Raw genomic sequence first — 17853 nt, 5'->3', positions numbered from 1 at the left:
GTCCTGTCTGTTCTTGCCGTTTGCAGCGAAAATGCTGAGGAAACTTCTCAGCAGGAGGAATCTTAAAGTGCCCTGGCCTCCTGGCTGTTATACGCTCTGAGGGAGGTGTGAGGGAAGCAGTGTTCTTAATCACGTCTTATTTTTTGGTGCAGTTTCACTGAGACTGCCACGTCTTAAACTAGAAGGCTCCTTCTCCCTACCCACCTACTCGCGCCCAATTTTTGATGTTTTCAAAGAGAAGTCCTCTGGTAACTGCTAAGGCTTTGCAGTTAGTTTTAAAAATAAATACCAGTCCGTGATCCCTTAGCGTAAATTGCTGCTTCTAGCCATGTCTTTTTAGAGTGGGAAAGGCAAGTGAAAGATAGGATTCTTGTTGCTACTCTCCAAAGCTATCTTCCAGGATCTAAAGGAATCAGAAACTTTGTAGTTTCTGTAGAAGTTCTGCTTCCCTTCTGAAAGCTGTCAGGGGAACATTGTGTAGTTTTGATCTCTGGTACAAACACACTGTGTGCTCCGATACACGTTGAACATGAGAGCCTAGCCAGGCAACACGGCAACTGAAAGTCTAACATAAAAAATTTCTTGAAAATTCTGCATGTGGGTAGAAACTGTATGCCTGGAAACATTACATACAATTGGGATGGTGCAGGAGGTAGGGGGCGTTCTAGACCTTAGTGGATGGGGAGGGTGAATGGGGTAGGCCGGTGTGGACAGAAAACGTGGGGAAGGAAGGGTGCTTTGGAAGAGTTTGTCTAGAGCTTGTGTGAAAGACAGCGGTAGCAAATGTGGCTGCAATCACTCTGACTTAAAATGACAAACGAGCCAGCCACCCTTGGCCCCTTGATCTCCTTCTGGCTACCCATTTCTCTATTCCTTTTTCCTGCAAAATTCCTAGGAGGTGATCGCACTCGCTCATTTCCTGTGCTTTCCTTATGTTCTCTCTTGAACCCACTGCCGACAGGCTCTCCTCTCTACTGAGACTGCTCTTATCGACACCGCCAGTGCCCTCTGCAGGGTCCGGTCCACTCTCCTAACTGACCTGTCTGTACCATCAACATTTAACAGTTTCTCACTCCTGTTCTTGTTTTTCTTTTCTCTTTTTAATGGGAAATTTCAAACATACACAAAAGTAAGGAAAATGGTACGGTGAACTCCCACCTACCCATATTTAGCAATGATCACTTTGTTGTAGTTCCTGTTTGTACCCGCACTCGAGACTCAGTCAAGATGCATTTGCTCTTGTCTCCCCCCGCCATCCTCCTTCTCACACACACACACACAATTATTTTAAAGCAAATCACAAACTGCTCTCTCTTTGTTGAATCATTGTTGCACTTGGCTTCCAAGCCACTGTAGTATCTTGGTTTTCTTTTGTCTTACCTACTGGTCTCCCTTGCTAAGCCCTCTTCACCCTCTCAGCCTCTAAATGTTGTAGTGAGCCAGGTTCAGTGCCCTGGCCTCTGTGTAGACTCTCTGGAAGAGATCTCTCTTAATCCCTGAACACTAATACCATCTATACACAAATAATTTCCAAATTTATTTTTAGCCTGGATCCCACTCATGAGTTCTAGACTCAAATATCCAACTGACAAGCTGACATCTTCACTTGGATGTTTAACAGTCACCTCAAACTTGAATACACCCCAAACTGAACTTTCCTCCTCCCACAGACTTGCTTCCCTCCCCACCGTCTTCTTGTAGAGTTTAGTTAATGGCAATTGCACTTTTCCAGTTGCTTCAGAATCATCCTTGACTCCTTTCTTCTCTGACACTCCACGTCCAATCCATCAGCAAGTGCTGTCAGCACCACCTTCAGACTGTAACCAGAACTTGACAACTCCTCAACCTCTCCGTCTCTCGTCCCATCTCTTGCCTACATTGTGGGATAGCCTCCTAACTGGTATCCCAGTTTTCATTCTCCTTCATCCCCTCACCCATCTATTCTCCACACAGCTGTCTGTCATATTTTTTAGAACATGTCCCTCAACTACTCAGAACCTTCCAGTGCTTGCCACCTCATTCAGAATTAAATTCTAAAAGCATGTCATAGTCCACAAGGCCTACATAACATGGCACCCAGCCACCTCTTCTGAGCTCACCTCTTGTCCGCCTTGTTCATTCTTGTCCCACTGGCTCCTTTGTAGTTTTGTCATCTTGCCCAGCATGTTCCCACTTTAAGGACTTTGAACTTTCTCTTCCCTCTACCCAGATGCTCTTTCCTTAGCTGTTCATAAGACTCACTGTTATTTCATTCAAGTCTCGAGACAAAGGCCACCTCATCAAAAAGGCCTGGCCGACCATCCCATCGAAACTACTACTCCCATCACCACCTACCCCTTACCCTCATTTATTCTTCTACAAGTGCTGATCTAACATGTTTGCACATTTAGCTATTGTCACACTCCCCTATTTAGAATGGGAGTTAAAATGTGATTTCATTCACTGTTGTATTTCCAGGGCCTAGGCCAGTCTGGCACAAAGTATAGAAGTTCAGTAAGTATTTCTAAATCTATAAATGAATTAGGGCTTCATAGCTAGGCCGGGGACAGATTACGAAGGGATCTGAATGTCTGGCTTAGAAGTTAGGCTCGGGGCGCCTGGGTGGCGCAGTCGGTTAAGCGTCTGACTTCAGCCAGGTCACGATCTCGCGGTCCATGAGTTCGAGCCCCGCGTCGGGCTCTGGGCTGATGGCTCGGAGCCTGGGGCCTGTTTCCGATTCTGCGTCTCCCTCTCTCTCTGCCCCCCCCCCCCCCCCGTTCATGCTCTGTCTCTCTCTGTCCAAAAAATAAATAAACGTTGAAAAAAAAAAAAAAAGAAGTTAGGCTCGACTTGGGCCACAATAAAGAGCTATTGAAACCTTCTAAATATGGGAGTTCTTTGTGAGAAGGAACTGGTAGTAATCTGTCTAAGGTGGCAGAAGAAAGAGAAACAAGGTGACAGGCCAGCCGAGAGGCTACTGTACTAATCCCGGTGAGAGGTCAAGAACCTAGAAAAGGGTGGCATGTACAGAAATGGAGGAGAGGGATGTGGCAGGCCTTCAGGAGCCATCAAGATTCAATAATCAGTTGAGAAGCCAAGGTTACCTTCAAGGGATCGAACCAAGGTGGGGGGATGGTGGTACCCTGCCCAGAAACAGGGAAGTGAGAAGGAAGAGCTGATTTGGGGCTGAGACGGGGAAGGGGCTTCTGAGCGTGGTGAGCGGGAGGTGCTGTCAGGAGATTCAGATGCAACTGGCCAAAGACAAGGCAGAAGTTTAGAATGGAGCTCAGACAGATTTTAAATCTGTTCACACAGCAGTGATGGTAAAAGCAGTGTGAGTAGAAGACAGGAAGTAAAAAGAGGGTCAGCATCCCTCATGTTAGTGGGTGGAAGAAAAAAATAGTAAAGTAAGGCATCAAGATGTAATAAGGTCAAATAAAGATCAAGAAAGTAAGGAAAAGAAAATCATGTCAAGAAGCCACAGCCTGCAGGAGCCAAGAGAAAGGTTTCTTGATGGAGGAGGTAAAAAATAGTTGCGATTGCTCCAGGAAAGTCATGGAGAGCGAAGGACCGAGAAAAAGGGTCTTGAATTTGGCTTCTAGATAACCTCCAGAAACATGATGGGGATGGCTGGAGTCAAGGGAAAAACCAGAGAAAATATGAGGAAAAGGAGGTGGCTGGACTTGGGGCTTAATCTGTCAACACAGGAAGGAATATTCCCAAGGGTAACGGTTACTCCGTGTGTTTCCTTTGCGATGACCTGTCCGGACAGCTTCCCATCCTGTTTCAAGACCCCTTTGTGTGTGGCCAGGGGTAGTAGGTCTGCTGTAGAGGTGTTGAACCTCTTAGCCCTTGGGGTGGCTGGGTGGGACCTGAACTGTTGCCTCCAGCTGAGAAAGTCTCTGGGCTCCTGAGAGGGAGCACCATGGGGTTCCTTCAGGTGAAAACCCAATGACCAGCCTGAAGTACACATGATGCTGGGGCGCTACCGTGGAGACCGGATGAGGTCGGTGGCAGAGCATGACACTGCCCAGCTGGGACGAAGAGCGTGGAGCAGCTGAGCACATGACCTGGGGTGTGGCTGATCAGGAGGGGCTCCTGGGAACTGGGGAGGGCATTAGCGGGTGACGCTGTCTCTGCCTTCCTGTGTGTCACATATTCCTGTCCACTGTGACTGACAAACTATTATAGTGGTATTCATTTCAGGACGAGAATACTGCTTTAACAATGCATGTGCCTTCTGCACATTACGGCCTCACCATTATTTAGAAATAATTTACGTAGGAATAATTTTCTTGGATTGGAAGTCCATTTGCTTTATCACAAGTATTGTCAGCAAGAAATCACAATGAATTCATATGTAGAAGTGAAAAACAGAACATGTAATTGGATTCTTTAAATACCATTTCAAGGGTTCACATTTTTGAAAGATTGCCAAAAAATGGTTTTAATTTTTTTATTCCCAACATGTGCAAGGTTTCTCACTGATAGTGACTACCAAGAAGTTGAAGAGATTATCACTAAAAAGTTTTGATCAGGATCTTAGGACAGCATTTGAAACATTAAACCTGTTATTAGAAAGGCATGTTCATGGAAGCAAGCTCAAATTTCTCATTTAACATTTTGAAATGATTGTATTATTATTTTTAAATGTTTATTTTTGAGAGAGAGAGAGAGAGCAGGGGAGGGGCAGATAGAGAGGGAAACACAGAATCTGAAGTAGGCTCCAGGCTCCAGGCTCCCAGCTGTCAGCCCAGAGCCCGATGCCGGGCTTGAACTGATGAACTGTGAGATCATGACCTGAGCCAAAGTCAGACACTTAACGGGCTGAGCCACCCAAGCGCCCCATGAAAGGATTTTATTTTGAAGTTTCATAGAAAGCTGTATTTTTCTCAGGACTTTGTATTTTACTTACCACAATTTTATAATACAAAGAAAATCTAATGGACCTTTACCTGCCAAGACCCACGTAGACACCTTTAATGCTTTAGCTTACCCTCAGGTGCCCTTCAAAGACTGTCATTTTCTATATTTTTCATGATGTGAAAAGAGCTGAGAAGAATGTTCCATTGGCCCAGGGCTAGAGATTGGCAAAGAGAAAACAGAACAAGGTTGAGAAGATGAGGGATTTAACCCCAGACTGGGTAAGAAATCAAGAAAGTTGGAAGGGGATGATGGCCTAGGTGAATGGGAGAGAGTGAGGAGACCAGATTGAAAGATCAGAGTGTAGAGCCAAGTTACACAGAAAAATGGCGGGGCACTGCTTTCCATCTCTCATACACTTGTATTTTCTTTGCTGCCTCACTCCAGTGTCAGAACTTTTTTGTTGTACAATGACAGGAAAACAAACTCACCTACTCGAGATGACTAAATAGTCCAGAAGGCAGGAATGACTTCAGGAGTGGCTTATCCAGGAGATTTACAACTCTTAGCTTCAGGTATCATTGGGCTTCATATAGTAGCTCCTGGTCCCTCAAAAATCCCATCTCAATTCACATCCGTCATAAAGAATAATTGTCTATCTACTAACAGTCCCAGCAAAAGTTTCATTACATTTCACTGTATCTGATTGGTCATTTACCCCTTAGTGAACCAATCACTGTGGCCAGGAAATAATGATGCCCTTTCTAAATGGCCAGGCTTAAGACTGGTGTCCACTTCTAAGGAGTGGAACCAAGTCTCTCAATATCTCCTTCCTTTACTTACTTTTATCATTTATTTTTGGCATCTACCTGAGGTTAATTCATATTCATTAGTGATAGAGAAAATATTAACCAACTGATAGGCACTGGTGCTGACCAATCAGAACAGCTCTGGAGCAGCATACTGAACGTTCCCTGCCGAGGGAACCCTCTCTGTTGCTAGGTTGTAGGGAGGTCTGGATACCAAGGGAGAGGCAGGATAGCTGGGAGGAGGAACTTGCAGGGGGTGGCTAGGGAAGTGACTATTTCTCAACCAGTATTGAGCTAGTGTCTTTCATTATTTACAAGCAGTGTTGCTGTAAAAAGAAGAGTGGGGCTGCTAGTATTCCAGCTATTTTTATGTGTGTTTCATCCTTTCCACCATCATAGATAGACCACCCTCCTAAAAGCTGGGAAGAGGGCCTGTTTCTGAGTCTACTATAGCACCCAACAAGGTACATTTGTCCATTCACTTACTCAACAAGCATTTCTTGAACCCAACAAATAAATAGTAGGTCCTGAATAATTTCACCGAATGTAATGGCCTCCTTTAAAAGAGAGTGTTACAGTTGGAGAAAGATCCAGTTTCCTTTAGGAGAAGGGGTAAGCAGAAAGTTTGAGGAAACTGAAATGACTCTAAGGGAATTTATGATAATAGACACAATCAAGTTGCCCAGGAACAGTGACAAATATTTATCTAGAGCTTGTCCTGGTGACAAATATATTACCCCAGATTTCTTGATGGGATCCAGTGGAAAGGGCTGCTTGTGGGGTGCAGGGCTAGAGGGAGCCCAGGTAGGCGTGTGGAAGGGACGGTACTGCCCTGGGGCGAGAAGCAGGAGAAGTGTAACAACAAGCAGGAGGCCAGATAGATGGAGGAAATCTGGGGCGGAGAGAGTTACTTCCTGGACCCTGATCACATCCTGAGATCTTCCTGGAGGGAAGAAGCATGAAACTGAGTTTTGAGTTGCAAGTCCCCTTCTAGGGCATCTGGTCCCATTTTAGAGGTAAGTAAAGTGAGACCCAGAAATATTAGGTGACTTTAGCACAGCTGGTCCCTGTTTTTCTGATTCTGTGCTCATTTGGTGTTACTCCCTATGGAGATAAAGATGGGAGGAAAGACAATTGCCTCCAATTAGGCAGACAGTCTGACCTTTGCCAAGGCCCATATGTACCACAGAAGTGACCGCCCTTTGCCCTCTTTTCATCCTGGGGCTTGTGCAACATGAGGCGCCCCGATACCCATGGGGAGCACAGGTGCACACACACCTTTCCGGGGCTTAGAAGTTTATTCAAGGTGAAGCAAAGACCACACGCACCGCTGATGGGTGTTCAGAGTTGCGTAACCTACAAGCACATGTCTACTTAGAAAAGTTTGATTTTGATTGCCATAGAAGGCAAAACATCTTAAAATGAAGTTGAGCTATCTTTGGGTAGGATGCAAAACCGCCCATGGGTATATCACATCAGAAACGATGTGTGATTTCTTCCAGTCCCTCAACTCAAAAAAGATGAACAGATTTAACTGATGCATTCTAAAAATAAATAAATAAATAAAATATGCTTTGAGTTTGAAACCAAGTATAGAAGTTTCAGGGTCTTTTTTTTTTTTTTTTTTTTTTTTTTTGCAGGGGGGCAGTCGGGAAGTGACAGGGTAAAGGACAGTGGGAATTTTTTTTTTCCAGCGTAGAGACCAAGTTATTACTGAACCGTTTTAGCTCTGAGCATTTTCTACTGGGTATAACAAGATTGCTAAAGGTCACAGAAACAAAGTTGTCTTGGAAAAAATTATGAATGGTGGTTATACATTTAGATCATCACACATATGCCTGAGGAGATTTCTTCTGAGCTGAAAACGAACATTCCATTTTTAAACCTGTGGTTTCAGTAACAAAACAAGTCAAACCCAGAGATGACCCGACTCACAGGACTCCAATTGGGAGACCTAACATCTGCCTTTGGGGTAACCGTGAGTGGACGCAAGCCTGGGGGGTTGGTCTCAGTCTCCCCCTGCCTGCCTCTGGGCACTAGGTCTTAGCGGACAGAGGCAGCCCTGTAGTCCACACCACACTGTCCTCCACTCTGGCAGCTAGCAGTTCATTAGCTTCACTTCTTTGGTCTTTAAAAAAATTTTTTAAACATTTATTTACTTTTGTGAGAGAGAATGTGTGCGCACACAAGCAGCGGAGGGGCAGAGGAAAAGGGAGACACAGAATCAGAAGTAGGCTCCAGGATCCGAGCTGTCAGCACAGAGCCCGTCGCGGGACTCAAACTCACAAACCTTGAGATCATGACCTGAGCCGGAGTTGGAAGCCTAACCGACTGAGCCACCCAGGGGCTCCAAATTTTACTTCTTATATAACAAGATTTTTCTGGATAGAAGCTGAATGTCCTTCACAGGTCATCTACTATAAAAATAGGCAACTTACTAAATTAATTTTGTTGTGTAAGGACCCCTTACCCCCACTCTTTGGACTGAAAGTTTATTCTTTTAGCTCTCTTTTGTCTTTTTCAGAAAAGAGATTTAATGTGTTACTGTGGTGCAGAAAATCAATGCTTTGAAATCAATGGTAATTTTTCAGGCTGTTTAAAATTATTCACATGGCTGGCTAAGCCTGCTGCTAATAGAAAAACACAGTTTTGTTGCAGAGGAAAACTTGAAGTTGGAAACCTCACCGCTGTGTGTATCTGCACGTCTTTTCTTCTTAGAACCTGAATATTTATCCCACAACCCAGGCAGCAATCCTCGTATGTGCTGGAGGCTCTCACGCGTGTACCTCTGAGCTAGCTGTCATCTTGGCCCTCACAAGCTCCCCAGTGGGAATGTGTTTGAGGCCAAGGCTGGGGGTGGGGCGGACAGCAAGCACGTATTGCACGGATGAGTGATAAATGATCCCGTGCGGAAGAAGGGCGAGATATGAAGCGTACGCACGGCTGTGGAGGTTTGAAAGAGGCTTGGTTGGCTTCAGGGAATTGCTGCCTGGAGGAAGGGCCGTATTCTTGAACAAACACCGTGGAGAACTTTACAATGAACGAGCCTCTTCCAGCCCGTGACTAGCCCTGCTGGCGGCTCTGGGAAGTAGTCACCACTGTTCCCGCTCTACAGGGGAGTGGACTGGGGCTCCAAGACTTGCCCGCAATCATGTGGCCAGGACGAGGCGGAGCTGGGGCTTGACCCCTTGCTTGCTTTCTCCGCGTGGCCTCTTGGTGGCGTTTGACATGGGTCTTCAGGGTGGGGTGTGCTCTAGTCGGTTCAGATTTTGCTGGTGGCCAGAAACACATTGCAGGGGGACTCATGACTGCATGTACAGAGGCATGAGCCCAGAAACACAATTCTACAGGTTTGGGGCCAGGCGCGATGCAGTGGGCGGACCTTAAAAAAACAGAAGACCCAGTTCTTCTCCTGGAACTCACCCCAAGGTTGAGAAGATATAAGGTACCTAGAGAGAAAACCCTGGAAAATGATTTGCAGCAACTTGTATGCAGAAAGGATATTGATTCGCATCTGCCACCAACTCGAATGTTCCTGGCAGGGAGCAGTGCCTTAGCCTGAGAGGCCTGAGATCTTCGGATGCTACAGCAAACCCCTGTCCCAAATACCAATACCCAACAGACAGCTGGGCCCTATCCTATTTGTTGTTACTGCGGAGGCTCAGGCCTCGACCGTGGTCAGACAGGGGCATACTCTGAGGACCCTCCTTCTCCACCCCTGACCTGGGCCTGTCATCACACCCACCAGTAGGGGGTCATTCCTAGGGCCCAAAATGTGCCCATGGGATTAGAAACACGGCCTCCTCTGGGCAAGGCGCACCGAGGTGGCAGAGCTTGCTAAGCGGAGAGTGGGCTTCATCAACCTCGAAGAACGCTGACTGTGCATCGTGAGCTGTCCTCTCTCAGCCCTTCCTGGAGCCAGCCAATGCCCTGCCAAGCAGCTCACTCCATTTAAGCTGCCCCAGGGGAAACGTTTTCCCCAAGCCCAGTGCTTCCATCATCCCAGTGAAGAGTTGGGATTGGGCAGTGAATTCTTAAAATTTCCAGTTCTGGTGATTACTCTGGAGAGTGCATCTGGAATGTTGGGGAGGAAAAGGTGGTAACGGAAATAGATGAAAACAAGGAGCCAACCCCCCTGGAGCTTTGCTCCAGCTGTGAGGTAATGTATGCTTCAGCTACACCAAATCACAGCTCAATAAATCCGTTGGCAATAAATCACACCAGGGTGAGTGAACCCACACAAAATTCATTAGTAACATTGTCGCCATACACACCCTAGACAAACGCTGCTCAGATAAGTGATCAGAAGCAGACCTGCCCAAGAAAACGTCAGTGACACACCCCAACTCAGACAATCTCTGGAGGGAATCAGGATTGCATTTGATGTGCATTCTGGAGAAAACCAGTTCCTTCCAGCCTTCCTCCTCGGAGACAAATTGTTTCTCTTTCATGCCACAGGTGTGTCTTGCTTTATTGACAGATTCCTGAGATGTTGTAAATAATCTTAGTTTGGAGAAAACCGATAATTTCTAATGTGTTCAAAGAGAACTCAATATTTTGCACACTACTACGGTGAAGAATCTTCTTTTTAGAGGGACTTTTCTGTCAGCTTCTAAACCAGTATCTTAACTTGGAGGCTATAACTGAACTCTCAAAGGTCTTGCTTTGGGGGGAATTCTAGGCGAAAGTTGTGTCTATGTACATGTTTTTGTGGAATGGTCTAGAGCTTCTGCCTAATTAGTGCCCAGAGGGTTCTACGATCCAGGAGCAGTTTCTTGGACATGTTTGGAGTTGTGGCATTTGAGCACACCTGTGCAGCACTGTCACTTCCATGTGCTTACTGCCATGAAATACGTTCTGACCAGGTGACTCCCTTATTCTTGGCACCTAGCAAGCTATCAGACATTTTTTTTTAAGCATTTGTGATAGCAGAGAAATCCTGGACACAAAGCTGACCTTGTCTCCTACATCCAAACGGAAAGACCAACCTACATTCATCCATCATATGGGATTATGCTACTCAGAGCCCCTCTCAGATGTGGAGATTATGCCTCAGAACCAGCCCATAATATGTCCTGAGCTTCCTAGAAGGGCACAGTCCAGGGTCACGCTGTGCTGAAGAGTCTATTTCAGGCTCTGGCTGTGGCGTCCACCTAGGCTCATCCTCTGAGAGGCCCCAGCTTCTTTTCACCGCCATTTTTGCCCTTCCACACAAAGAACGGTATATTCAGCAACACGAAAAGGTGTCCCTACAGTCAGCGCATCTTTGCTTAGTTGTCACTAAGTGCCAGTAGGTGCTGGATTTGGCATCACACTGGATCCTAAAGGACAATGAACTGGGCAGCAAAAGTTGAGGCTGGACTGATGGCCACAATGGGATGTCAGGTGGAAAATATGGGAAGTACGCGATTTATTTCTAGGTGGTCATGTGACTTTGGATGAAAGCCACTTGCCTCCTTATTGGGACTTCAGTGTTATGGTTTTTTTGTCTTCCAGGCCAAGTGCTTGTTCATGAACTTTGCCCAATAAGTCACTACCCACAAGGGGTGGGGGGTGGGGTGGATGAGGGAGGGAGCCAAAGGCTCTATGACCCTCCAAGATCGCTGGGCTCCATTCCTAGTCCTCCTGAATAAAGCTCTAAGTCTCATTCATTTTCCTCAATTTTTAGGGGTGAGTTAGGGGTCCAGGACTGGCCTCCAGCACCCAACTGTGAAGGCTGGTTTAAGTCAGTGACCAGCGGTTGGACAGTGTCTTATACCTCAAGTATTTTCATTGCTGTCCCTGCCCCTCCATTCCAACCTGACGGGCTGGCCGTGTCTGCAGTGACTTGCAAGTAAGGACTTAGTACTCTCCACCCCACCTTTCACATGGTGTAAATGCTGCCCAGGGGACTATCAGTAACGTTTCAAAGATCCGAAAACTCAGAGAGCAATCTCCATGAAGCTAACCAGGCTCCACTAGTGTCTTGTAGACAACCCCACGACATAAAGCATTTCTCGTGCCAATGCACATGGTAGAATGTTTTCTTTTTGATTATTTCAGAGATTTAAAAAGATGTCAAAAAAATTCTGGCTGTAAATGTCCCCACAGTGATTTTGTCATTTTGCAGAGAAAAGAAAGCAAGCTTCACCACCACCCCTTTCAGAAAAGACCAAGCTGCGGGGCCCAGCCCCTCCTTCCACTACTCCTTCCTACCACACCCCCATCTTATTCATATTCTGATCTTCGACACACTTGAAAAGATGTTATTTCAAATGTTCCTACCAAAGAGAAAAATCTTCCCCATGTTTTTAGAGCCTGCCATCAAAGGACTTAATATGCATTTGGGTGGCTGCAGATGTGGGCGATGGAGGCTGGAAGCGTACACAGTGTGGCGGGGCTGACGGCCCTCCGGCTTCATCGGCAGCCTTCTGCCTGCACCTGTGAAGCTACCCAGACCCAACAGGGGGCCCCATTGGTCCAAGGTGTCACAGCTCAGAGATCCCAGCCCTCCAGAGTGGACTGTGCATTTACCTGGAGGCTGCAATAAGACTAGACACAAGGGTTCACTGAGGTCTTTCTAACTCAGTATTCACTACCAACCTTTGATCAAGGTTAAGACAAAGTTTTCCCTTGCACGCAGGGGTAGGAGTCTATTTGCAAACAAAAATCAAATAGCAAAAGTTGATGGAGGACTTGTAAAAACAATCTGAGAAAACCAATTCAGTCATTCGTTTGACAAGTATTTGTTGATGGTCTACTGGATCCCCATTCTAAGAAATGAAGCAGATAAATGAACAGCCAATACTGTGCTGGGTGCTTAAATGCTACAGGAGATGGTATGAGGTGTTATGGGAGTGGGTTGACCTGCTGTGTCAGACCTGGGGACCTGGGGATTGGGGATCTTGGATATCTTTCTTCCAGTGGATGCCATGTCAAAACTGAGACTTGAAAGGTATAACGTGAGGGGGCGGTCGGAAAAATCATGCTGGCTGGCACGTGGGCAATAAATGGGAGTGCCAAGAAAGGAGGGGAAACTGTGGGAAGGGTGGGGTGCACCCTGTCCTAGGGAAGTGATGGAGGGTGGAATAAGAAGCAGCAACCTTGGGGGGGGTGCCTGGGTGGTTCAGTCAGTTAAGCGTCTGACTTCGGCTCAGGTCACGATCTCACAGTTTGTGAGTTTGAGCCCCGCGTCGGGCTCTGTGCTGACAGCTCAGAGCCTGGAGCCTGCTTCACATTCTGTGTCTCCCTCTCTCTCTGCCCCTTCCCTGCTCATGCTGTGTCTCTCTCTGTCTCAAAAATAAATAAACATTAAAAAAAAATTTAAAAAAAAAGCAGCAACCTTGGAAATGGATGAGATGCAGAGGGAGAGGAAGAGGAAGAAGCTCAGGTGGAAGCCCGTGTTTCTGGCTTGGGTGACTCACTGGATGGTGGTGTATTCTGTGATGGGAATTCTGCCAGAGAAGGAGGAGGAAGAGAAGACAATGGTGTATTGGAGGAATGGTTTTTTAGAAGGGGCTGCAAGTGTGGGGAAGGAACAGAACTGGATGAGTTCAGATTAGGCAGGTTCAAGGTGCTTCTAGAACAGTGAGGAGGGTTTCAGCAGGCAGCTGCACACCTGGGAGCGGAGTGCGGGGGTACGGGGTCGGGGTGGGGAGGAATCTGGGCCAGAGTGAGGTCTGGGAGAGCCTCAGGTAGTTGGAGACTTGAGTGAGGATGACAGACTCGCCTCAGTATTTTAGCAGCATCCTTAGCAATCAAGAATTTGGTGCTAATTACAGATAACAGCCGGCCTCATTTGCATATTAACAACTAAATGTACTAATTACAAATTAGCTTTATCTATTCATTGAAATAAGCCCAGGAGGCCTTTTTACTAAGAAAGGCTTTGATGGCATTTAGTTAAATTACTGCGCGTGCACCTGGAAGTAATAACAGCTGCATTTCTTGCATGCCATTGTATAAATCAGACTGGCAAAGTAGAGGCTATAGTGGATTTAAAACCCAAGAGGGGATTCAGTTTTGCACCCTCAGAAAGCCAAGGCATGCATGTGGCTAAGAGTAGTTTCTAGTACAATTAAAGGGAAAATAAAAAATTATTCTAGCTTTTTTTTTTTTCAAGTTTTGTACAGATTCTTCTTCCTGAGGGAGCAGGGTCCCCAGATGGTTCCCAAAAGGGCCTGTGAAGGCAAATGGATTTTCCAGGCTGAGAGTGAAAAGAAGCCCCCCTGTGCCAGCTGGCAGCCTGGAAAGCAGCACCTCCCACCTGGAACTAAGAGAAAGCAACAACAACAAGGGATCCTATAGAAGGTTTGCTTTCAAAGATCCAGCAAGGAGGTTTGGGGCTCAGTTGGAGAGTTTGGGAATGAGTCAGCAATTGTTTTATTAAAAAACAAAGCACACTGACAATTACTAACTCGAGGAAAGACAAAAAACGAACCGAAAAAAATGTTCTAGTATATCAGGTGGCTCAGCTGTGCTGAAAACATTAAAGCAGCCACTGACTTCGCTAACAGCAGTGATGTAAATATATTGAGAAAATGGAGAGGAGGCGGCGGTATATAAATGGGAGAGACGGCGTCGTCTTCCACGATGAGTCTAAAACTGAAAACAGCATTCCATGCATGCTGCCTGCAGATGTGGAGGTAAATACCAGAAGACATTGTCTTTGAAGAATGAAATTCAGGAGGGAGACAGATGAGTCAGTGACAGCTGTTTTCTATTACATCTTTGACTTTTTCAGCCTATATACATGTGCTACTCTGATACAAAATAAAAATACATTTTCTTTTAAATTTTTTAAAAATGTTTTTTTATTTTTGACAGAGAGAGAGAGACAGAGCATGAATGGGGGAGGGGCAGAGAGAGGGAGACACAGGATCTGAAGCAGGCTCCAGGCTCTGAGCTGTCAGCACAGAGCCTGACATGGGGCTCGAACTCACAGACTGAGAGATCATGACCTGAGCTGAAGTCGGACGCTCAACCGACTGAGCCACCCAGGCACCCCTAAAAATACATTTTCAAGGGCTTCTGAAGACATGGGAGACGACTTTGTTTTACTTCAATTGCTAAGCAAAGGCAGGGACAACAATGTTGTCTCGGGTCTCAATTTACCAAAGCAGAAAGGGAGTGGCTGGGCTGTGACCTTCCGAGACCTAACCAGTTGTTGCTGGGACAAAGGCAGTCTTGGCTGATGGAAAATGCAGTCCTACTGTGGCATTCATCTGTTTCAACGTCTTTAGGGCCTTCCAATCACCCACTTGAGAAAAATACCAATTCTGTAACACTGCCTTTAGGGCCTCTGTGATATGGCCCTTGCCACCCTCTCCATTTCCTAACCTCCCCCCCACCCCCTTCACACTTATACCTCCAGCCACCCTAAACAGATTGTAGCACTACAGTACACACATGCACACACACACACACACACACACACACACACATATACACACACACACACACCATGCCAGACTTTCTTTCCACCAACCCATAGCCTGGCTAACCCCTAATTCCTGCTTCGTTACCTGACGTCCTAGGCCAGACCTTTCCTTTTCCCCAAAGCCTTTACTGACCCCTCCTGTAGGCTTCCAGCAGGCCCTGTGTGTATCTTACATTATCTGTCATCCCTCCCTTCCTTTGTGAGCCCCCTCAGGGCAGAAACTCTGTTCGGTAGTGTTACTCAAATGAATGACTCCTCCAGGAACTTTCTCACAGGGTGACAGCAAGTTCTTCGCTGCATCTTCCTTTCCCTCCTCCATCCAGTTCATTTGCCCACAAGGCCCCTGTGCTCACCAAGAGCTTGCTCAGCCTCTGCTTCTCTTTCTCCTGAGGGAAAGAGAAATCTAGGTTCAACTGAGGAAGGGAGAGTCAAACAAGGTTCAAAAAGCATAGAAGGAAAGGCCTGGGTGCTGTTGGACATCTTCAAGACCAGACACCAATCTAGAACATAGAGGGAAGGTTTTGAAGGCCCAGCCAAGTGTCCCCCTGCTGGGTAGTCTCTCATTACAGAGTCCCCTTGTGCTTCCTGAATGCTTCCAGGAAGCGGGAAGCCTTATCTCTCAACCATTGGCACTTCCTCACCAACGAGCTCGAAGTTTGCTTCCTAGGGGAAGAAGGCCAGTGATGAACTCTGTCCACCCCTCCCCTGATCTTAGCTGGATGCATCTCTGCTGCAGCTGGGAAAAGCTTGGTTCACTCTCCCTTCTGTCTGGACAAAGGGGCCCAAGGAGGGACACGTGTGGAGTGCCACACTCCTCACAGTGAGAACACCCATCCTGGCCTGGCATTCTGGCTTCCCAACAGGAATGGAAACTTCCAAAGGGAAGACCAGCCAAGAGAGGAGGGACACTAGTGAGCGACAGTTAGCAGGCACCGGGGAAAGTGGCCTAGAAGCATGACAGGCTGTATACGATGATGGTTATAAATAGAATAATGATGGCAAGCATTTTTTGAACTCTGACTTTGTGCCTGGCATGGTGCTAACGCCTTACACACATCATCTCATCAATCTTGTCAACACCTGCAAGGTAGGTGCCGTCACTACTGGCACGTAGTGATGAGGGCCCCAAGGCTCAGACTGAGATGGTAAGGTCAGGAGGGGTCCCACCCCACAGCTGGCCTCCAAGAGTCTGAACTTTTGACATGGATGTTAGGCTGCTATGGACCAGGTTGGCAAAGGAGAGGAGAGGGAGAAAAGAGAAAAAAGGTGATGGAATTTTTGTTTCTTGAAGCTTCGGGGAGGCTCAGCACATTTTGAAGAATGACATTACAAGGGAGGTTTAGCTCTTGAGTGGAATGTGTCCTACCAATACCTCCTCCACCTCAATTCTTCTCCAACCCAAACCAGCAGCCCAGGTACTCCAGGGGTTCTGGGCCCCTTTTTCTTCCTCAGTTCCAAAGTTGAACAAATTGTAAACAAGCAAATGTTTTAAATAATGCTCCCTAAGCTGCGACCTTAATCTGCATCTTGTCTAGACTTTCTAATGCCCCTGCAGGAGCACCGGATCTTATCAGTGTCTACATTTTTTGACAAGCAATAAGCTCACACTTATCTGGGCTGCTGGCTCCGGGTGCCTTCCGCAGCTAGTTAGTAATTTCAGATGTTGTGGGAGGGAGTTCTCTGTGGAAGAATCACACTTTCAATCCAAAATTAAAGCTCAATTTGGTCTAATTGTCCTTGATTTTATCAGTCGCATAAAATGGCTGATTCCACATGCAAAAATAAATAAATAGTTGTGCTACAGCTTCGAAATCCCTTCTTCTGGGGGACGGATCCCATCAAGTTCTCTGCTGTCTCTCATGCTATTTCCATCCACCAAACAGTGCTGATCTTTCTCTCTCCTCTTCTATTTTCTCTCCTTTCTCTGCGCTTCCCCCAGCCCTTACCAAAAAAAGAAAGGCATAGTGTCTCTCTGTGTGTGTCTATCTCCTCTGTCTGTCTTGTTTAATTTTAGAATGGAAGTTCCTTAAGAGCAAGAATAGTTCCTTCATGAGATGATGACACTCAGAAATCTGGAAATGCCTACTTAACTGGTAAATTGGTACATTGGAATAAAGAAAATAATAAAAGTAGCCATTTATTTATTCCTCTAGCAACAATTTCTTTGCAAAACCCAGTAATTTGAGACCATATTTTGGGCTTGAAAGTAAGAGGCAGAGAGACTGCCCCAGGCCTCTGTTGGGAGAGTGCCTTCCAAGAACATCTAAAGATTTGCCCTCAAGCAGTGAGGGTGCTGCTGGAAGGTGCCCAGCCCTTGTGGACAGCAGGGCTGAGTTCCAGCCTGCCTCTGCCTCTGGTTAGCTGTGTGACTTTGGACAAAGTCCTCATGTTCCCTTCTCTAGTCCTCATGTTCCTACTCAAGAGAGTGAAAGGCCATGTGATGGTCTGAGGTACATTCCAGTGGTGGCCTAAAATACCTCTGGGAGGGAGGAGGGAGGTCAGCAGTGACCCTGCAGAGAACCCAATGGACAAGATGGAGGCCCAACCGTTGCAGTGGTAGAGGGATGGAGGGGAGCTGAGGTATGTGAGAGAAATTTGGGAGGTCAACAGGCCTGGTGCCCAATGGGTGTGGGGTGAGCTGGGAAGAGTCTGGAGAGACACTCTCATTTCTGCCTCGAGGACCCAACAGGGTGTGGAGGACATAGATCAAGGTGGCAGGTGGGAGGAGAAGGGATCAGATTTGGAATCTACCATCTGTGCAGATTTTAAAACATGTCCACAAAT

The sequence above is a fragment of the Felis catus genome, chromosome B2, assembly GCF_018350175.1.
Source record: "Felis catus isolate Fca126 chromosome B2, F.catus_Fca126_mat1.0, whole genome shotgun sequence".
NCBI classification, from domain to species: Eukaryota; Metazoa; Chordata; class Mammalia; order Carnivora; family Felidae; genus Felis; species Felis catus.
This window is presented reverse-complemented; position numbering follows the sequence as displayed.